This window comes from Oryctolagus cuniculus, unplaced genomic scaffold (genome assembly GCF_964237555.1).
Source record: "Oryctolagus cuniculus unplaced genomic scaffold, mOryCun1.1 SCAFFOLD_52, whole genome shotgun sequence".
NCBI lineage: Eukaryota > Metazoa > Chordata > Mammalia > Lagomorpha > Leporidae > Oryctolagus > Oryctolagus cuniculus.
Window position 1 is genome coordinate 1,039,993 of NW_027208350.1, and position 22,038 is coordinate 1,062,030.

General features: G+C 43.8%; 2 pseudogenes; one reads left to right on the plus strand and one right to left on the minus strand.

The window, feature by feature from the left end:
* Window positions 1-269: 269 nt before the first annotated feature.
* Window positions 270-3,207, plus strand: LOC138848300 (serine/arginine-rich splicing factor 10 pseudogene; annotated as a pseudogene).
* Window positions 3,208-6,631: 3,424 nt separating this feature from the next.
* LOC127486734 (SERPINE1 mRNA-binding protein 1-like) lies at window positions 6,632-21,870 on the minus strand (annotated as a pseudogene).
* Window positions 21,871-22,038: the final 168 nt, after the last annotated feature.

The following is a 22,038-nucleotide window of genomic DNA, read 5'->3' on the forward strand; positions in this document are numbered from 1 at the left end:
GGGAAACTGTAGGTCGTTCAGGTGAGCTGGGATACAAAGAGAAAGGATGGGGACATGGGAAGACAGAAGAGGGAAGTTAGAGCAAACTGGAAGGCCTGTGAGCCAGGTTAGTAGCTTGTATTACTAATCAGTACTGTATCATGGGGAACATGGGAACCATGGGGTTGGGGGGAGGAGACTTTGAGCAAAGGCTGACATGCTCCTCTGTGTTTAGAGAAGGGATTGAGGCAGGACTAGAAATAGGCAACCAAGATCAAAGTATACCGCTTATGGAAAGTACCTCCTATAGTATCTGGCAGACAGAAATATGTGGCTCCCCTTTTCCCTTCTTCTTCTCATTTATTAAGGTAATTGGAAAAACTGGTCCTCCCTGTAACTCAGAAATCTTAGTGATGGAAAGAAATGCTTCTTCAAAAATAAATGCATGTCCTATAGAGATTGTCAATTTCAATCTTAAAACCTGACCTGTTGGTGCAAAGATTTCTCTTTTCAGTCCAAGTTTCCTTTACTTGCTTGAATTGAACTGCTTTAAATCTAATGTGCTACCTTGAGTTCTCTGTGATTATTAATTCCAATGGATTAAAGACTCTAAGGGGATTTACATAGATTCAGACTTTCAGTGATGATTACTCTCTGAGAAGAATCCCTGCTCACTTTTAGGAAATATTCTCATCATGAATATAAATTACAGTACTTTGAACTTGTGGGATAAAGGTAATCACCTTCCAAAGGACTTGTTGACCTTAAAAGAACAATGACATGCAAATAAAGCTGAATCAATGAAAATTCTCTCAGGTCAGTTACCAGGGTCTGTAGGAGGTGCTGGTGAATCAAACCTAAGTCACTGAAGAAAGGCACCAACCTTAGGTATAGAGAACCTGAATTTAAGTGTCCCATGCTTTCAATTTCCAACCTTTTCTACCAAGAATTATAAGAAACAGCAATCTGATCTTTCCAGTATATGATATAAGCATGCTAAATTCCATCCAAGTGGAAATGTCCACTAGATTGTTTCTAATTCAGAGGCTACAGACATAAATTTGTGAGTCATCTATAGAAAGAGAGTAAAAAAAAAAGTCACACATGGGGAGCTGGCCCACGGAAGACACATTGAGAGGAGTATCTGACTCAGCATTTTGATTAATATCTCAAAGTCCCTAAGTTCAAATCTTTTTTAAAAAGTTTATTTGAAAGACACAGTGGCAGAATGAGAGGGAGAGATTTGTCTCACCCACTGGTTCACTCACCAGATGGCTGTAACAGCTGGGACTTGGCCAGGCCAAAACCAGGGGCCAGTATGTGTGTTTATATCAGGGTAGGGCAAAAGTATTTCATCGTGTCACATGAATCATAGTCTGTGTTTGCCGATATTTTAAAACCTATTGTTTCCTACTTGAAAAATCATTAACATGTCTGTGTAGACTAAATAAGCCCCTTTCGCTTTTTTAAGATTTATTTTTGTTTATTTGAAAGAGTATAGAGTGAGAGGAAAAGACACAGAGGAGAAGTCTTCCATCTGCTGATTCACACCCCAAATGGCTATGACCAGAACTAGGCCCAGCAGAAGTCAGGAGCCATGAGTGTCATCCAGATCACTTGCATGGGTGGTGGGGCCCAAGTACTTTGACAACCTTCTGCTTCTTTTCTAGGTGCATTAGCAGGGAGCTGGATCAGAAATAGAGCAGACTCAGGGTCAACATTGTGGCATAGTGGGTAAAGTCACCCACTTTTATTGGCAGCACCCCACATGGGCATTACCTCTTGTTCTGGCTGCTTCACTTGGATAAATCTTCTGGCTTTGGTTTTGGCATGGCCCAGCACTGGCCTTTGACGAAATCTGGAGAGTGAACCAGTGGATGGAAGATCTCTCTCTCTCTCTCTCCCTCCCTCCATCACCCTCTCTCTCTCTCTCTTGCTTTTTCTCTCCCTCTCTCTCTCCCTCTCCCTCTCCTCTCTCACTCTCTCTCCCCCATCTCTCCCTCTCTGTAACTTTGAGTTTCAAATAAACAAATAAATCTTTTTTTAAGAAGGTATATCAATCCGATTATCATTTTTTTTACAGGCAGAGTTAGACAGTGAGAGACACAGAGACAGAGAGAAAGGTCTTCCTTCCGTTGGTTCACCCCCCAAGTAGCCACTACGGCTGGTGCAATGCACTGATATGAAGCCAGGAGCCAGGTGTTTCCTCCTGGTCTCCCATGTGGGTGCAGGACCCAAGCACTTGGGCCATCCTCCACTGCCTTCCCCGGCCACAGCAGAGAGCTGGGCTGGAAGAGGAGCAACCGGGACAGAATCCGGTGCCCCATCTGAGACTAGAACCCAGGGTGCCGGCACCACAGGTGGAGGATTAGCCAACTGAGCCATAGCACCAGCTCAAATAAATAAATAAATGTTAAAAAAAAAAGTTGTGTGTCTGTGTTAGACTTGGCTGCAAGTGGTTTGCTGAGCCTATTAGTACCCTGAGCAAGATTCACGCCACTACCTGCGCCCTGCAAACACATCTCTGCCAGGAACGTAGTGGACAACACCAGGTCTGAAGACTTATGGTGAAAATTTTGTTGTTATGATCCTAAAGTTCATGTGTATGTTCCACTTGATTTCTACATTCACCATCCAAGAGGATTTGCTTACATTCAATTTGAGGATGCTCATGATTCCAAAAATGCTTTACATAACTTGGACAGAAAATAGATTTGTGGGCATCAAAAATACAATTTGCACAGGGCAATCAGAAGACACCAAATCAGAAGGAAGCCAAGGAAGGGAGGAATGTGTATAGTTCTTCATGTCATGATGATTTGACAAATATTGATGTTCTAGAATCTAATGTTATGAAGGGAGAGCAAGAAGTCAGTCTTTTAATTACAAGTATAAATCTTATAGCCCTAGAAACAGTAGACTGATTAGAAGACTTCACGGTAGCAGAAGCCGTTCCAACATTGTTAGATTCAAACAACAAAGATCGTGATATCCCAGCCCAATAAATAATTGGAGACTAAATCACATTCTAGATCTGCATCTCACAAAAAAATTAAAGGCACCTCTAAAACAGGTTCCAAAACACATTATAAGTCTGGCTCAAGTGATGAAAAGGAACCAGGGAGAAAAGGACTACCTAAATCCAAAGTTCAGTCAAGATCACAGTCTAGGTCCAGGTCAAAATTTAGATCAAGATCTTAGACTAGTCCTAAGTCCAATGGCCACTGATATCATAAACCATGATAATCTTTAGGCATTTATCATTATTTTACTCATAGTGTGGTTTACTTAAATTATCAGAAGTACAATGTTGTAGTGATACTTTAGAAATACTTGTTAGCCTTCCATGTATCCAGTTATAATTAAAATGACATGTTATTTAGAAGCCACTCTGAAGAGTCCAATTTACTTAATGTCATGGGCAGGTACAAATTTGTGGGGTCGGCCGGTGCCACGGCTCATGAGGCTAATCCTCCATCTTGCAGCGCCGGCACACCGGGTTCTAGTCCTGGTTGGGGTGCCGGATTCTGTCCCAGTTGCCCCTCTTCCAGGCCAGCTCTCTGCTGTGGCCAGGGAGTGCAGTGGAGTATGGCCCAAGTCCTTGGGCCCTGCACCCCATGGGAGACCAGGATAAGTACCTGGCTCCTGCCATCGGATCGGCGCGGTGCGCCGGCCGCAGTGCGCTGGCCATGGAGGCCATTGGAGGGTGAACCAACGGCAATGGAAGACCTTTCTCTCTGTCTCTCTCTCTCACTGTCCACTCTGCCTGTCAAAAAATTAAAAAAAAAATAAAAACAAATTTGTGGGATCTGCAATTTTCTCAAAGATTCTCTTTATGCTTGAAGTATTCATTGAAAAGATATTGATTGACTTGAATTTGCAACATTGTCTTACTAAAAATGAAAATTCATCTCCATATTTCATAGAACTGGAAACATAGAGCTGTAGCTTGCTGATAAGAAAGATTATTTTCTTCTTTTTTTTTTTACAGAAGATCAGTTTACTATACATTAAGTAAATATTTCAACAGTTTGCACCCCCATAGAAACACAAAGTGAAATATACTGTTTGAGTACTCGTTATAGCATTAAGTCTCAATGTACAGCACATTAAGGACAGAGATCCTACATGAGGAGTAAGTGCACAGTGACTCCTGTTGTTGACTTTACAAATTGATACTCCTGTTTATGGCATCAGTAATCTCCCTATGCACCAGTCATGAGTTTCCAAGGCTATGGAAGCCCCTTGAGTTCTCCGACTCTTATCTTGTTTAGACAAGGTCATGGTCAAAGTGGAGGTTCTCTCCTCCCTTCAGAGAAAGGTACCTCCTTCTTTGAAGACCTGTTCTTTCCACTGGGATCTCACTCACAGAGATCTTTCATTTAGGTGTTTTTTGTTTGTTTGTTTTGCCAGAGTGTCTTGGCTTTCCATGCCTGAAATACTCTCATGGGCTTTTCAGCCCGATCAGAATGCCTTTAGGGCTGATTCTGAGGCCAGAGTGCTGTTTAGCACATCCGCCATTCTATGAGTCTGCTGAGTATCTCACTTCCCATGTTGGATCACTCTCCCCTTTATTTATGGGATTAAACATGACAATAGGTCTGATCTGATTTCATCATCATTTAAAAAATCATCTATTATCTTTCACTTTATATTTCTGTGTGGGAGCAAACTGTTGAAATCTTTACTTAATGTATGCTAAACTGATCTTCTGTATATAAAGAGAAACGAAAATGAATCCTCATGTGAATGGAAGGGGAGAGGGAGTGGGAAAGGGGAGGGTTGCGGGTGGGAGGGACGTTATGGGGGGGAAGCCATTGTAATCCATAAGCCGTACTTTGGAAGTTCATATTCATTAAAGTTAAAAAAAATAAGATAGATTAATACAAAAATGAATCACCCACAGTATAACACTGACTGTTCAAACACAGTAGGTTCATGGTGAACTTTTAGGTCTTGTTAAGATGTCTAGTCCCATGTTAATATTTTATTTATGGAGCTGGCACTGTGGTGTAATGGGTTAAGCCACTGCCTGAAGTGCTGGCATCCCATATGTGTGCCAGTTCCAGACCTGGCTGCTCCACTTCCAAGCCAGCTCTCTGCTATGGCCTGGGAAAGCAGTAGAAGATAGCCCACATCCTTGGGCCCCTGCACCTGCTAGGGAGACCCAGAAGAAGCTCCTAGCTTCAGATTGGTGCAGCTCTGGCCACTGTAGCCAATTGGGGAGTGAAGACCTCTCTCTCTACCTCTCCTTCTCTCTCTGTGTAACTCTGACTTTCAAATAAATAAATAAATCTTTTAAAAAGTTTATGTATGACACAGTTTAGAATAGTTCTTTTGTTAACCCCAAGTACTTGTAGGAGTGCCCCCCCCCACTCTGGCTGGGTTAAACAACATTTTCAAGGTGATTGAGATTTTGGCTGAAACACAGAGCCTTCACTGCTTTTATTCTGGCTTCTGTACAGATTTGGAATATACAAAAATCTCACCTTAGAAGTTGAGCAGATCATTGATGGCAGAAACAATTTGAAGGGGGAAAGAATGTTCTCACATAATTACTCTGAAGTTTAACGAGAATTGCTGACTAATTATCTTAGTGCCATTAGAAGTAAGTTGTTTCAAAGTAAGTTTTGTTTGTGTGAGTGTGCATTGTGTAAACTAAATTGTGATGCTTATAGCACTTAGAGTGTGTATTTATATCAAAATGTGCCTACCTATTTATGAGGGAGGCTTGCTTTTCACACTTCAGTTTTATTTAATGTGTGGCAAGCTGAGAGACAACACTCCCATTTTAGGTGAGGTTGTGTCATGAAGTTTAAAATATTTCAGGAAAAGGATCAGTTCTAAGCAAGAGTCATCTCTCAGCTTTAGTTATCAATGTAGCTGACTAAAAATGAGGAAATAAAATCCTTAACCATTTATAATTTCTGTAATTTCTCTGAAAGATTTCTTTGAGGAACTAAAAGTGACTTGACATATCCAAAGTGATTTCAGAGTAAGAAGCTAACATCTTTTTAAAATCTCAGATTGTTTACTTGTAAATCTAGGTAATATTGGGGGGGGGGAATTTCTTTCAGAGGAGTACTCTTTCCAATTTTGGTTTTGGAAACCTAGGTTTTGCCTGTGAAGAACAAGACAATGGTTTTTAGATACTGCTTGTGGATTGTGTTTGAGGGATTGATTCTAGGACTGCTATATATTGCATAGTATTTCTAGCTTTCTTTTATTTACTGTTTGCAGTTAATGTTCATGTTTTGCTATAAAATCATGCTATGCACATTTCGTTAACTTTTTAAGATTTTTCTGGATGTATAAACAACAAAGTCAATTTTTTATTAAACTGTTACACACTATTAACACCTGCACTTCAAGTTTGGAAATGCACATTTGCAAGCAGCCATGCAAAAGTGTCCATGAATAATTCATAATCTATGAAAATTATTAAAACATCCTTGCTACTAATACATTCCTAAGTACAAAAGTGACTACCGTATTTGTTACTTCTGGGTAGTGAGAGAAGCTCATTTACAAAACAGATAAAATTCAATCTTTAGGCTTTTTTTTTAATTTCTTAGTCCTTTGGGATCATTAAGCATGCAAAAGCATTGCACAGGAAAGTCCACAAAGGAACTAAGGTTGTTAGGACATCCCATTAAGCCATAGCTAGAAATGCCTCTGGATCATTCATATCAGAAGCAGAAACACTTGACTTAGTCCTGCTGGACTAGGTCATCCATCATGACATCCATCATGCCCATGTCTACCTCTGCCCTCTTCTGCCACCATGTTCTAGGTGCCCTAAGTCTCCAAAGTTGATCTCTAGCTAAGATGTTATATCATTTGCTGGTTTCCAAAAATGATAGGCCATAATAGAATCTTCAGCAAGAGCCTCTTCACACCTTGATTTATGAAAAACAAATCCTTTCATTGCCAATCAGCACCTTGATTTGATTTTCAGATATTAAATTCTAGTTTTATCCTGTCTTTATGAATTGTCTTCCACTCATCCAAAGTAATCTCTTTTGTACTCTCTTTTACCTCTTCCATTCACATTTCCCCATTTTCCATGTTGGCCACTGGATGTTCTTCACCTTCAAGTGTTTCCTCAGTCACATTTTGATGAATCAGTCAGTTAATTCATCTTTGACAGTTTCCCATTTGTGAGACCCACAACCTCCACATTTGTCTACCTGCTTTAGACCACTGTAATGTGATAAAGATCTATTGCTTTTACTGTGTCTATCAAATTCACATTTGCCATGAGAACCAAATCCATCTCCTAGGCCCATTCCACATCCATGGCCTCCTGACCTCTTCTAAGACCACCACTACCTGAGGTCAGTCAATTATAAATGTATCAACAGAAAACTCACCTCTCATCTGCTAATATCCATGCCCCTCTGAAGCAGACCTGAGGCAGCCTTGAGCCAACAGTTGTGCCTCAACTTCCACCTGTAGACCTGATGTTGGGAAGCACTCTTTGCCAGAGAATGACATTTTAGTTTTATGCTCCCAATTAAAACTTTCCCCTTTTATAAATTGTTAATTTCTTGCATACTTTACAAAATGACTATAACTTTGCTAAACAAAGTACCATTTTTTTTTTGTCTTGTGCCATGTTGAGATAGTGTGATGACACTGACAGACCCTTACGATGATGTTGGTTCCCTTTTCCTTTTTTTTTTTTTTGTATTTTTTGTATGACTTTTTATCCTCTTTCCAGTTGTTAGGTTAGGTTTTATGATCTGAGAAAAAGAATTACTGGAGTCTGAGAATAGAGGAAAAGGGATTTTTCCTGGGCCTTTTAGGATAATTTCCCCTCAGATAATTTAGAAAATTATCTAAATTGCATTCAAACTTTGAACTACTTCAAGAAGAGGAATCTAATGCAACCAAGTCTGCAATGCTCCCAAAACATTACAGAAGTGGATATTCTGTGAATAAGTCAGAAGATGATTAAAATATCATAGGTTAGGTTTGTAATATTCCAGGGGGTCATTAAGTTGATGCTGGCTTCTATTTGTGGTGTGTTTGTGTTTTTGCATAGTATTTGCTTTCATTAGGAGAGGATGTAGCAGGAACAGTAAGATGCTGGGTTTTGACAAGCTTTGCAGAAGTGAATCAATGGAAGTAACAGGGCAGATCCTGTTCTTGCAGGGCAGGGATAGTAGCAGGGATTAAAGCTTACTCTAATGGCCCTTCAGTTTGTTTTCTTTGCTTGTGTTTGTGTTTCACTTTTTTGGAGCTGACAGTTCCATTAATAAAGTTTTGGTTTGTGGATTTAATTGCAAGGGGGTAGGGCTTTGGAATGTGGACTGGATCCCAGGGTGATCCTCAGCCTCAGAGCTTCCCCAAACAGCTGCGGAGTCTCTGTGCTAGGAGAGACAACTTCCCTCTCTTGTTGAATGACATTTTCCTTTCTATGATGCATATAATCTGTTAGTGGATTACGTCCTTCCTCCCAAAACATGTGTTGCACTGCCTTCTGAGCAGTTAGTACTTTTGTGGGTCTGAGTCTCAGCTGTTTTGTTCTCCCTGGCCTTTAAACACTCCTTGATGTTCCCCACCTGGTTTGCTGCCATTTCCCCTGCCGCCCAGGGTGCAGGACTTTCACCTCTTTCCTTGTCCTTGACTTGTTCACCCTGGAAGGTTAAGAATTTGAATCAGTCCCTGTGGGTCAATCCTTCAAGACCTATTAGAGTTAGGTATTAGTCCTTTGACTAGGAAGAAACCATATGTCATTTATCATTGACACGTGGTACTCATTACTCATTTTTCTGTTGTGGGTAGTGTTTAGCCCCCAGCACTGATTCTCAGCCTGAAGCCAGTGAATCCCTTCAGTTATAGTTAAACAAAGTTTTTATAAGTCATTTTTGCTCACACTATAAGAAGGTTTACCCAGTCATCTCAAGCTAATTAGAAGCTCTGATTGGCAGCTTTAAATTTGATTAAAAACTTAAAAGTATTAGTCTTTTAATAATAAAGGTGCTCTTAATGAAAAGAATGAGAATGATGCTACTTGGTGCTTAACGAAAATATTTTGATTTAATGTATGTACCAGCTATTGCCATTTCTTTATTGTATTAAAAAGTTTCCTTTTAAATAAATAGCAGTTTTTCAGTGTTTAAAAGAAAAGAAAACCTGCTTCTTCACCCTTCTTCACCACCATTCAAGAGGTGGTCACCTTTTTGGTCCTCTATCAATGATTTTTCCTTCACCCTGAAGTTGTTGATCAGTCTTCTTCCAACATGTCTTATTCCTTCTTTCTTGAATGCCGCAGGTGGCTGCACCTTCTCTTTCTTGTCAACCAGGCCAATCTGGCAGTGAGTTTATTGGTCTTTCTGGGACTCTTTCCATGGCTGTTTGCCTGCTGCTTTGGAGTTGGTCTGGGCCTCTGCCTGAGCTGCATTATTGGCTGCGGGGACTCCAATGCACCCCACCCCCAGCCCCCCCTCTGCCGGCTTCTTTTTTTTTGGTCTCTGCTCCTTCAGCATCTGGAATGGATCAGATTCAATGTCAAATAACTGGTTTAATTGGTTGGTAACCACGCAGAGAAGCCTTCCTGTAGGTCCCCAGCCCTGATTGTGGCTCGGCAGTGCTTTTCTCCACAGATTGCCGTGGGCCACCTTGAGTTAAGAGCTCCTGCTTCAGTACTTCCCACAAGATGATCCAGCTCAGGGGGAAGGAGTCTACTTAACACTGTAGTTTTAGGAGCCAGTGCTGTGGCACAGTGGGGTAATGCCCTGGCCTGAAGCACTGGCATCCCATATGGGTGCTGGTTTGAGACCCGGCTGCTCCACTTCCAATCCAGCTTTCTGCTATGGCCTGGGAAAGCAGTAGAAGATGGCACAAAATGCTTGGGCCTCTGCACCCATGTGGGAGACCTGGAGGAAGCTCCTGGCCTCAAATCAGCACAGCTCCAGTCATCGCAGCCAACTGGAGAGTGAACCATCAGATGGAAGACTTCTCTGTCTCTCTGTCTTTGTCTCTCTCTCTCTATTTCTTAAAACTGTAGTTTTAAAAATAAAACTACTAGCAGTAATTTTGCAGTTCCGAAAAAGGAAAAGTTGTGGGGTTAAAAGTTGTATTTTCTTTCTTATGGAAACTTCTAATATTGTATTTTTATATGTCCTTTTTAAAAATATTGTGTACAACCTTTAAAACATCAATGTTTGGATCAAAAGAAGACCCAGCCTATTTTCTGCTTGCTGTAAATTAAGCAAACATGTTTTAATAAAAACAAAATGAAGGAAAGAAAATTGAAGCAGCCAGAACATGAACCAGTGCCCAAATGGTGAGCCTGTTCAGTTGGGCTGGGCATCTGTGGGCCTCTCAGGCTTTAGCAGAATGTCTTTAGCATGCAGGCTGTAGGCTGTGACAGTGTGGTTTTCTCTGAGACTTGCTCATACCTCTCCCCATTGTAGCATCCTGTGCTACAGCCTGTGATTTTGGCAATGTCTTCAAACTAGTTGCAATTTTTCACTCAGAACTAGCAGAGAGAGGGCTGAAGCCACCAAAAGAGGAAGTTAGCATTTAGAAATTCCCATTCAGACTGTCACCAACAAAAATCCCACTATTACTATGGGCCCCAAGCCAATGAGCATACAGTATGTGAAACCTCTATCCAATGGGAAAGCCCATAAGATGACCCAATAAGAAAATAGTAAATTCTTAAAAACCCAGTGCACTTGTGGAAAAGCCAGTGTCCCACTCTGGCACTCCATCTCATCTCTCAGATGAGCTGCTCACTTTCACTTGCAAAACAAATAAGCAATAAAGTTTCCACTCACTTGCCATTGTTTCCAGGCTTTTTTTCTTTACTGGGCTAAGGAAAGGAACCCACTGAATTCACTCCAGTAACTACCCTCCCTCTGTGACTGGGAACATACTAGATGCTGGCTTTGTGGGTAGTAGCTTGGTCTGCTTGCCAAAATATGGCCCATAAATAAACCTTTACAAAGGAAGTCATAAAATCTAGAAGACATAAAAGAAATAAAATAAAATCTGAGTCACATAAATCAAAACTTTCTTCAAGGCAAAAACACCATAAACCAAACATTAAGAATCTATAGTAGATTGGAAATCCCTGTGAAAAGCATAAGTTTGCATTTTCAAGTCTATCAAGAATATCTTCATATCAGGGAAAGTGAAATAAAAGTGATTCTCAAACGTTTGACTCAGCTGCAGCCACTGCAAATATTTGGGGAATGAACCATTTATGGGAGCACTCTCTCTCTGTTTCTCAAAAACAGTTTTGAAAATCACACACACACAAATTGTATGAATTAAGCTTTTTTTTAACTTTGATGATTATTTCTGAGATATCAATTGCAAGGAGTTCCCATCTGTCACTCATACATCAATGCTGAATTCCAACCAAGTGCTTGAAATATGCTATATCTTGACATGAAAAAGGCAAAGTTCTCAATACACTCTAAGTCCACTATGCAGAGAGAAACCATAATAATAAAAGGGGTCTTCAGAACATTGGTGGGAAATGCATACTACAAAAACAGTGCATAAATTTTGATATTTTTGCCTTAAAATAAACTCATATTAACTTATTACAACATATCTGAACAGGATGTAGTTTGAGGTGCTAGGATGTATAAGGCAACAATTTCAAAAGAGCTCGTAATGCAACATGAATTCTGAAAATACAGAGAAAACTCCACATTGATGGTACAACTCAAGTGGAAGAATGGTGAAATAATTGGTGCCATATGGAAAATGTATGGCAACAGCAATTCAAGAGAATCAGTGGTGTATGAATAGATAACTCTTTTTAAAAATTAACTTGAAGGACAGGCAACAAATTTCATGTTTTTCATATATATGGTTTTAAGAGCGTAATGATACTTCCATCCACACTTCCCCTTCATATTCCTTTCATATTTTAAGGTTTGCTATGACAAACTTTCAATTTACTTTATAATCACAAGCTTAATCATCCACTAAATAAAAGGCTCAACACAAAGTGAAATATACTGTTTGAGTACTCATTATAGCATTAAATCTCAATGCACAGCACATTAAGGACAGAGATCCCACATGAGGAGTAAGTGCACAGTGACTCCTGTTGTTGACTTTACCAATTGACACTAGTTTAAAAAAAAGAAAAAAAAAGGCTCAACAAGTAGTAAGCAGAATAACCACTGTTCCTCAGGAGTATAGACAAGGAATATAGGACTATAAATAATAATCAAATCTATGAGGACCAGGATTGTGGCATAGAAGGCTAAGCTGCTGCTTGCAGTGCCAGCATCCCATATGGGTACCAGTTCAAATCCTGGCTGCTCTACTACTGATCTAGCTCCTTGCTGATGTGCTTGGGAGGGCAGTGGATGGCTGAGTTCTTGGGCCCCTGCCACCCATGTGGGAGACCCAGAAGAAGCTCCAGACTCCTAGCTTTGGCCTGTTCCAACTCCTGCTGTTGCAACCATTTGGGGAGTGAACCAGTGGATGGAAGGTTCTCTCTCTTACTCACTCTCTCCCTCTCTTTCTCTCCCCCTCTCCCTCTCTCCTCTCTGTATCTCTGCCTTTCAAATAAATCTTTTTTAAAAATCAAATCCTAAAATGTCAACATTACTCATATACATTATATTGTTTTGTACTCTGTATATTAATTACCAGAAATCAGGAAAAATCTATGATATTTGTCTTTTGAGGACTTGCTTATTTTACTAAGTATAATGATCTCCACTTGCATTTATGGTTCAAAAGTCCTGGCTAATCCAACTCCACTTCAACATCCTGCTAATGTGCATGTTGGGAGGCAGCAAATGATGACTCCATTCCTACCACCCACATAGCATACCCAGGTGGAGTTCCATGCTTCTGGACTTAGCCTGGTCCAGCCCTGGATTTTGTGGGTATTTGTGGATAACCCAGCAGATAAAAATTTCTGTCTCTGCCTTTAAAATAAAATAAAAATATTTTTTAAAAAGGTTAGGCTGTGTCAGTAAAGCTTCTGCCAGTGACACCAGCATCCCATATGGGTGCCAGTTCAAGTCCCAGATGCTCCACTTCTGATCCAGGTCCCTGTTAATGTACATGAGAAAGCAATGGAGGATGGCCCAAGTACTGCACCCATGAGGGAGACCCAGAAGAAGCTCCTGGCTTCTGGCTTTTGACTGGCCCAGCTCCAGCCATTGAGACCATTTGGAGAGTAAACCAGCAGGTAAAGATTGCTTCTCTCTCTCTCTCTCTCTCTCTGTGTGTGTGTGTGTGTGTGTGTGTAACTCTGCCTTTCAGATAAAAAATGAATAACCTCAGGATCATTGTGTGTAGCAAGTCCAAGACCCACTGAGCATTCAGGCTTGGAGGGGATTTAGAGAGCATCACAGTAATAGAATTCTGAGATGGGAGATTATCTTGCCCCAAATCTTCCAGTTTTTCTTTGTCACATAGCTCGTATCTGTCAACACTCACAAAATACGAGAAACCAAAGATGCTACTAAAATTAAAAGTCTACTTCAGATGTTGCTGTGGATTATTTCTGAGAGGAGGAGTGCAGTGGGGGTAAGAGGCACAGAGTTACCACACAGACTCCGGGAGTCAGGTGAAAGCTGGCCAGAGGCGAGCAGCCCACAGACTCATTTATTTCAGTTAGTACAGTAGCTTATATAACTGAGGCAGACAATCCAGTCAAGGGGTGGTTTATGCCCTAACCAATCACAGCCTGTTGAGAGGCAGGCTCCATTGCCAGGTGGGTTTTGAAATCATTCTTGAGTAACTGATGCTCACTTGCCTGTGGCCATCTTGGCATGGCCTTATCATTCCACCACATTTCCCCCTTTTCATTTATTTTTGAGCAACAGGAGGCATGATCCTTTGTCATATCATTGTTGACTCTGTTTCCATGTGGTCTCTGTATGTGGCTGTGCCTGTCTTAGGTTGTCCCCCAGGGGATCTTACCCATAATTGACTAACCAGCCCTCAAAATGGGAGACCACAGGAGTGCTTGCTCAGATGGGGGTAGGAATGAGGAACAATGGTAATCAGGAACAGAGTGACTGCACATAGGCTGTGGGCCATTTGAGTGGCTGACCAGAGTTAGTAGAGTATAAAGCAGTAGAGAATGTGGCTATGGGCAGTTCCTCAGGGTAGGATGATAGAGCGGCAGCTTGACAATTGGTAGCAGGTGCATCCACTAACAAGACAGACTCTCAGTCTTGTTCAGCTGGTTCTGGTTGACTGTCAGTTGCAGGCTTGATGTTTCTGGCTGCTACCCAAATGTGCTGTCCCACATTCTCTGGAAAGACACAAGCATATCCTAGGCCCTTGGTTAGCAGAGAGTGTGGTCTCTTCCATTCTCTTATCAGGGGATCTTTCCACCTAAACATAGGGGCTGGGATCTGGGATGGAAAGTGTCGCTCCCCGTCTTCGTGGAGGAACGACACTAGACCCTGCCTAGGCTTCATATCCGAGTCACGGCCCCATTATGTCGCTCCCCGTCTTCGTGGAGGAACGACACAGGACCCTGCGCTGTTCTTTCTGTCTGCTCGGCCCTCCCCGGGTTTGCTGCTGGTTCTTCCCGGGTTGGCTACTATCCCTTCCACCTCCGTGGAAGGGCAGTTCCCCCTGGCCGCATTCCCCACTTCCGCAGGGGAGCGGCACACCGCCGGCCGGCTCTCTGGGGGCTGCACAGGTGTTCCCCTTAGATGTTCCCCATAGATGTTCCTGGTGCATGCCGTCTCTCTCCTCCTTTATAGTCCTCCTCCGCCAATCCCAACTCGGCTGCCCACACGCCGAGTACGCTGCTCTCCTCCAATCAGGAGCAGGTCCCACAGTTTATTGGTTGAACTGGAGGCAGCTGTGTAGAAGCTGTTTCCCTTCTCAGCGCCATATTGTGGGAAAGCAGATGCATAGAATAAGTTTTAATTCCAGTAACTTAGTCTAGTCCGAGTTGCTCACAGTTGCTCCCCACAGATCCCCCTTTCTTTTTATTTTTGGCGTTGATACGCGCCTGTCTTCGGTGTCCCGCGGCACACACTCTGCTCTACTTGCTAGAGTTGCCACAGGCTCTTACAAGTCCTATCCATCAGGCAAACCGAATCCGGGTCCTCTCTTCGCCATGTTGTGAGGAGGTTTTTAGGCGCTGATGCGTGCCTGTGTTCGGTGCCCTGCAGCACATGCTCTGGTCGAGCTTTGCTGGCGCTTACCGCCTTAAATCAGGCAGACCGAATCCAAGCCTCCTAATTGTTGCATTGTGGGGAAGCTTTACTGATGTTAATTCGTGCCTGTCTTCGGTGACCTGCGGCGCATAAGCTGCTAGCTGCCCGCAGGTGCTCATCGCCTCACTTGATTAGGCAGACCGAATCCAAGCTCTCACATTGCAGTGTTGTAGGGAGGCCTTTTTATTTCTCTATTTCTCTATCTCCGGGCATTCCTATTTCTCCCATTTTACTTCTATCTTCCAGCATTCCTATTTTTCTCACTTTACTTCTAAACTTCTGTTTCTCTTATCCCTGCAGCTTCCCGCTCTCATTCTTATCCCCGCGGCTTCCCGGCTGCGCCCGCCCCGAGGCTGCTTCTCGGCGGCTTCCCGGCTGAGCCGCTTCAGCCCGCGCCTCTCTCATCTGCGCAGCTTCCCGGCTTTGCGCGGCTTCCCGGCGCCTCGCCCCGCCGGCGCCCGCCCCGCGGCGGCTTCACGGCTCTGCGCGGCTTCCCGGCGCCTCGCCCCGCCGGCGGGTTCCCGGCTCTGCGCGCACGCTCCGCGGTCTCCACGCACTTCGCGCCCGCACCACGGCCTCGCGCCAGCGTTCCCTATCTATTCACGCCCCGTGCTCTCTCTGCACGCGGCGGCTTCCGCGAATGTTTCCGCCACCACCGGCATTCAGTCCAAGTTCCCCGGACTAACCTGGCGAATTCCAACCTGGCGGCCCACGTCTCTGGTTCCAGATCTTCGCCTCTTGCTCCCCAGGGTGACTTGAAGAACTCCAAGGTGGCTTATATCTCCGCCTCGGCCTGCACTCGCGGCTTCATCCTCCCTAACACTCATTTCTCCTGGCTTCTCCCCACAGTCCGTATCCAAGTCTAAGTTTCTTATAGGTTTCACTTTCACTTTCAACCTGCAGTCCGTATCTAAGTCTAAGTTTCTTCTTGCTTTCACTTTAAATCCTAACTTCTTTCCCACAGTCCGTATCCGAGTCCAAGCCTCCTCCAGGTTTCACTTTCGCTTTCAATCTCCTAGCTTCCCCGCCATAGTCCGCATCCGAGTCTATGAAAGCTTTCACTTTCGCTGTCAATCCTAACTTCTTTCCCACAGTCCATATCCGAGTCTATGCCTAGGCTTTCAATAGCTTCTTCCGGCACCTAGGCTCTTTGCTAGTCTCTCTCTCCGGTATTTTCCCATTTCTTCCCGTTTCTTCCCTCCTAAGTTTGCTTTCCGTCCTAAGTTTCCTATCCGAGTCACGGCACCATTATGTCGCTCCCCGTCTTCGTGGAGGAACGACACTAGACCCTGCCTAGGCTTCATATCCGAGTCACGGCCCCATTATGTCGCTCCCCGTCTTCGTGGAGGAACGACACAGGACCCTGCGCTGTTCTTTCTGTCTGCTCGGCCCTCCCCGGGTTTGCTGCTGGTTCTTCCCGGGTTGGCTACTATCCCTTCCACCTCCGTGGAAGGGCAGTTCCCCCTGGCCGCATTCCCCACTTCCGCAGGGGAGCGGCACACCGCCGGCCGGCTCTCTGGGGGCTGCACAGGTGTTCCCCTTAGATGTTCCCCATAGATGTTCCTGGTGCATGCCGTCTCTCTCCTCCTTTATAGTCCTCCTCCGCCAATCCCAACTCGGCTGCCCACACGCCGAGTACGCTGCTCTCCTCCAATCAGGAGCAGGTCCCACAGTTTATTGGTTGAACTGGAGGCAGCTGTGTAGAAGCTGTTTCCCTTCTCAGCGCCATATTGTGGGAAAGCAGATGCATAGAATAAGTTTTAATTCCAGTAACTTAGTCTAGTCCGAGTTGCTCACAGTTGCTCCCCACAGAAAGGATCTCCAGTGTTTATAAGCTGGGCTGACACTTTGGGAACCAAAAGTAAGAAAATTGATAGTGAAAAGAACCTCTGTCAAAGCAAACGGTGTGTCTGGGGGCATGAGATTGTTTTTCTGTCTTTGTAAGAGATATTTAATAGTCCTATGAGTTGTTTCAATGATTGCCTGTCCCTGTGGGTTGTATGGGATACCTGTATGTTCCAGGACCTCAGGAAGGAATTAAATTCCTGTGATGTATATGGTGACCCATTATGTCTTTATGGTCCAAGGGATACTGAAGACCCACATGGCTGACTTGAGAGCCTTTATCACATTACTAGCCTTTTCTCCAGATCGGGCTGTTGCAAATACAGCCTTTGAATAGGTATCTACCACCACATGGACAAACTTAAGTTTAACAAAGGAGTTAATGTGGGTGATGTCCACTTGCCAGAGCTTATTAGGAGCAAGGCCTTGAGAGTTCACCCTGCTTGTTGCAGTGGGCCTAACGGGGTGAGGGGGATACAATTCTTGCAAGAGCGCACTAGGTGTTTGCATTGGATCATTGTTAGCTCTGGAAAAAGCAATTTTATGTTGCTTGCTGACATATGAAATTTTTGGTGTAGAATATGGGCTTGTTGTAGGTATCCGATGGAAGACGTATTGCAGGAGATAAGATGATCAACCTTTTCATTGCCTTGGAAAATAATGCCAGGTAACCCAGTATCTAATGGGGCCTTGAGGGTAGATATGATTATGGCAAATAGAGGCACCCAAGGTTCATATCTAAGGGTTTTTAAATTTGACAACTGGGTGTTGATCTTTTCTATAGTGGATTTGGCTGCTGATGTCAATGTGATTTTTGAGGGAGGGCTGTTTCCCTTAGTAAGTCAAATAGTGATTTAAGCTCTGCAGGTGTTAAGGGAAGGAAGGGCTTCAACCAATTGAGTTTGCCGCATAGTTGCTGAAGTTCATTAAGTGAATATTTATGCTTTATTTTTAGATTTGGACCCATTGGAAATATATGGGAGGAGATTTGATAACCCAGGAATTTGAAAGGAGGAAAATATTGTACCTTTTCTGTGGCAATAGACAAACCCAGGAATTGTAAATTTCTTACTGTCTGACTTAAGCCTTCAGAGTCATCACATAATCACATTCTCCTGAGCAAGTAAGATATTATCCTGATAATGTATGACCAAGAACTGACCTTTAGGTGTGCTGGTTGCATGAGAAACATATTTTTGACAAATGGCAGGGCAATTTTTCATGCCTTGTGGGAGTACTGTCTACTGAAATCTTTTTGTGAGGAGCTAGAAATTGGGCTCCCATACTGTAAAGGCAAAGCAGGCCTTATCCTCCTCTGCAATGGGAATGGAAAAAGCAATCTTTGATATCAATGGTAACTATGTGGAATCTGTTAGGAATGGCCCCTGGATGGGGAATGCCAGCCTGGAATGTTCCCATCTTTTTTATGATTTTGTTGATGGCTCTCAAATCCTATAGTAGCCTAAATTTTCCCTGTTTCTTTGCTATCACAAAAATGGGTGTGTTGTGAGGGCTAGTGGAGGGCTCTATGTGTCCCTTTTCCAATTGTTCCTGTACCAATTCCAATACCTACAGATTTGGGTTGTAATATTGGCCACTGCTCTCTCTACCCAGATGTTTCCTGTTCTTTCACATTTAATGGGGATTGGGCCTGGTTTTTGTATGAGGTGAGCAGTGGCCCCTAGAATTGGGGGTGAATCTTACTTGTAGGCTCTCCATTAAAGCTGTTGGCTTGTGGAGATTTGTGATCTGTAGTAAGGACCACTTGCATTTGTGAGAGCACATGTCTCCCCTGAAAGCTCATGGAAACCTCAGCAATTAGTAGAAAGATGGTTCCTGTATGGAACCATCTCACCACACTGTGTCATCTCACCACATTACTGGCTTGATGACCTGATCAGCTGATTTTAATCCTCCAATGCCTTGGAGGTCAGGCCCAGGTGCTGTCTTCCAATGTTGCATTTTTCTTATGTCCCTAGCTTTTAAGATAGTGGCATCCACCCCCATATCAATTAAACCCACAAAAGCAATGTAATCTAAGTATAGGGTTCATTTTGGCCTCAAATTGAAGATAGGCATTGACCAGTTAATGATGGTGGGACTCCCTCTTACTTGTTGGGCTGAGGGCCACCCCACTGGGAGTTTAAAGGCTTGGTTTTGCAATCATTTGCCCAATGAAAGCCTTTTTTTACATCTGGGACACAGCATTTTGGGCTTGCCCCATCTGTCAGTGTTTGGGCAGTTTTGCCATAGGTGTCCTGTTTCCTGACATCCCCAACAAACTGGAGGGTCATTAGACTTCCTTGTGTTCAGTTTGTTAATGGCCACATTTAAGGCCTGTATTGATGTATCAGCAGGGTTTACCTCCTTTGTAGCTACTATCCATTTAGAAAGGTCTTCATTACGGACTGGGGCAATTGGAGCTTTTGCCTCTTTGGTAGCACTTCCCCAAGCTAATTGTTTGACCAGATTGTCTTGATCAGGCCAAGCAGTAATATTTTCTCTACTGCCTCCAAGACTCTGGCAAGGAAATTGAGGAACCATTCACCTGGGCCTTGAACTAGGTTTCTAAAGAGCTGACTATATTTAGAAGGATTTATATTTTTTAAGGCTCTAAGTGCCAAATCTCTGACCTGATCAAAATAGGTAACTACTCCAATGCAGGCCTGTTCATGAGAATATTTGTAGGTGCCACGGCCTCTAAGCATATCAAAGGTTACTGCTATTCCATAGGCAGCATTATTCCTCACCACGGTTTCATTCTCTTCCTCATAGGAGGCTTTCCACAGTAAGAACTGAACTGTGGTCTTGACAAATATGCTTTGAGCAGTGTAATCCACTCAAAATGAGTTTGAAGATTCACTGCCCATTGTGTGAGCACCTGTTCAAAGCAGGGAGAGGCAGGATCTTACTCTTGAGAAGCCTTTTTTAGCATAGTAAGGTCATCTGTAGGTATTGGAATCCAAGGCCTGAATTCTGCCTCCACGCCTACATTAATGGAAAACATGTGGATGGGAAAGGGTCTAGCGGCTGCCCTGAGAGCCTGGGGTACCCGGGGACTGCCACAAGTGTGAGGGTCCTCACTAGGTGCAGATGGGATGACCTCACATGGGTTATTGCCTCAAGGTCATCTAAGTTCATTCCATGGATATTTGGAGAGTTGCTGACTAGGCATTGTTGTGTTGTCTGCTGTCATGTCATTTTCACTATGGGAGCTCTCTCTCCCTAAGTCATCAACTCTTGCCTGTGAGGCAGAGGCCTGGAGTGACAGGCTCTTATCACTCACAGATTCATTATGTTTGGTAATCTGTGTGGGTTTCTGAGAGGGTGATATGTTTCCCATGTTTGAGCACTTAATAGCGGCAACCACACCGATTCTAGCCAAAAGAAAGACACCCACAGCACTGCTGCTATAACAAAACTAATTCCTAGCACCTCAGTGGCTGATGGCATTATGCAAGGGGTTCCCTACGTTAGACGAACAGACAGTGGTGTATCAGATCATAAGTATGGCCTGTGCTAAGTGGAAGACTTCCTTGATTCATTAGGTCAAGGCCGTATGCCCACACAGTGTCTCCAGAGCATCACCTCTCTCAAGTGAGGGAAGATGACTTGGTTTCCAATTCTGGGATAATCAGTCCCTTACGTAAATTTGCCGGATGAACCGAAAGTAAAAGGAGGAGCAGAGAAGTGACGTTATGCTTCTGGGCAGTGTGTGCCTAATCTGGGGTCACTTAGACCAAGGACAACGATAAGGAAAGGGGTACAGGAGGGGGTTCTGTGCTCACCCTCACAGAACCAAACAGCACACAAAACACAGAGGGGCCTACTTGCCGAAATCAAGGGGGGACCTCACCAAGTCCAACACGCTGTCTCTCTCAGTCACATTGGGGGCCAAATGTTGCTGTGGATTTGTTCTGAGAGGTGGAGCGCAGTGGGGGTAAGAGGCACAGAGTCACCACACAGACCCTGAGAGCTGGGTGAAAGTGGGCCAGAGGCGATCATCCTGTAGACTCCTTTATTTCAGTTGGTAAAGTAGCTTATATAGCCAAGGTAGACAATCTGGTCAAGGGGCGGTTTATGCCCTAACCAATCACAGCCTATTGTGAGGCAGGCTCTGTTGCCAGGTGGGTTTTGAAATCATTCTTGAGTTAATGATGCTCACTTGCCTGTGGCCATCTTGGCATGGCCTTCTCATTCCACCACATTCAGAGAAACCCTACATCCAGCCAATGATTCTGTTAGATGTCATAAAACCCAAGCCTCTTCCTCTTTTTTAAATATTATTTATTTAGATTGCAGAATTACAGAGGGGGGTTGGTGACAGGGAGACAGAAAGGGATCTTCCTTCTACTGGTTCACTTCCCAAATGGCTGCACCAGCTTCACCCAGAACTTCCACGTGGGTGGCAGGGGCCCAAGGATTTGGGCCATCTTCTGCTGCTTTCCCAGGTGTATTAGCAGGGAGCTGGACCAGCAGTGGGGCAACTAACATTCAAACTGGCACCCACTTGGGATGCCAACATTGCAGGCATCAGTTTAACCTACTATGCCACAGTGCCAGTCCTTCAAGCCCTTTCTTAACCTTTCAATAAGATCAGTGGGACCTGAGAATTGACTGATTGAGTGGTAATGCAATACCAGACAGAAACAGCCCTGGATCCCAATGTCCTCATGACAACTGAGCTGCCCCAGACTACACAGCTGGCATTTTCACTAGTCTCCTTGGACGCACTATGAGGAAACTTAACATGGAGAAGGAGTTTGTATGATGGCTTCTTTGTTGGAAGAGTCTGGGGCAGATTGCAGCAACTGTTCAGGCACCAAGTCTCTGAGGAACCCTTTGGGGATAAGAAACCGTTTCCATTCATCTTGATCCCTTGCCAAGCTGCAACTAGTGAAGCCAGCCATGTCTTCTCTCCTGTCTCCACCTTTCATGCTCCCCCATCTCGCCCACAGGAAAGCATGATCCTAGTGAGTGATCACACCCTAGTGAGTGATCAGAGGCCTCATTCCATAGTCCCTGGGGTCACAATACT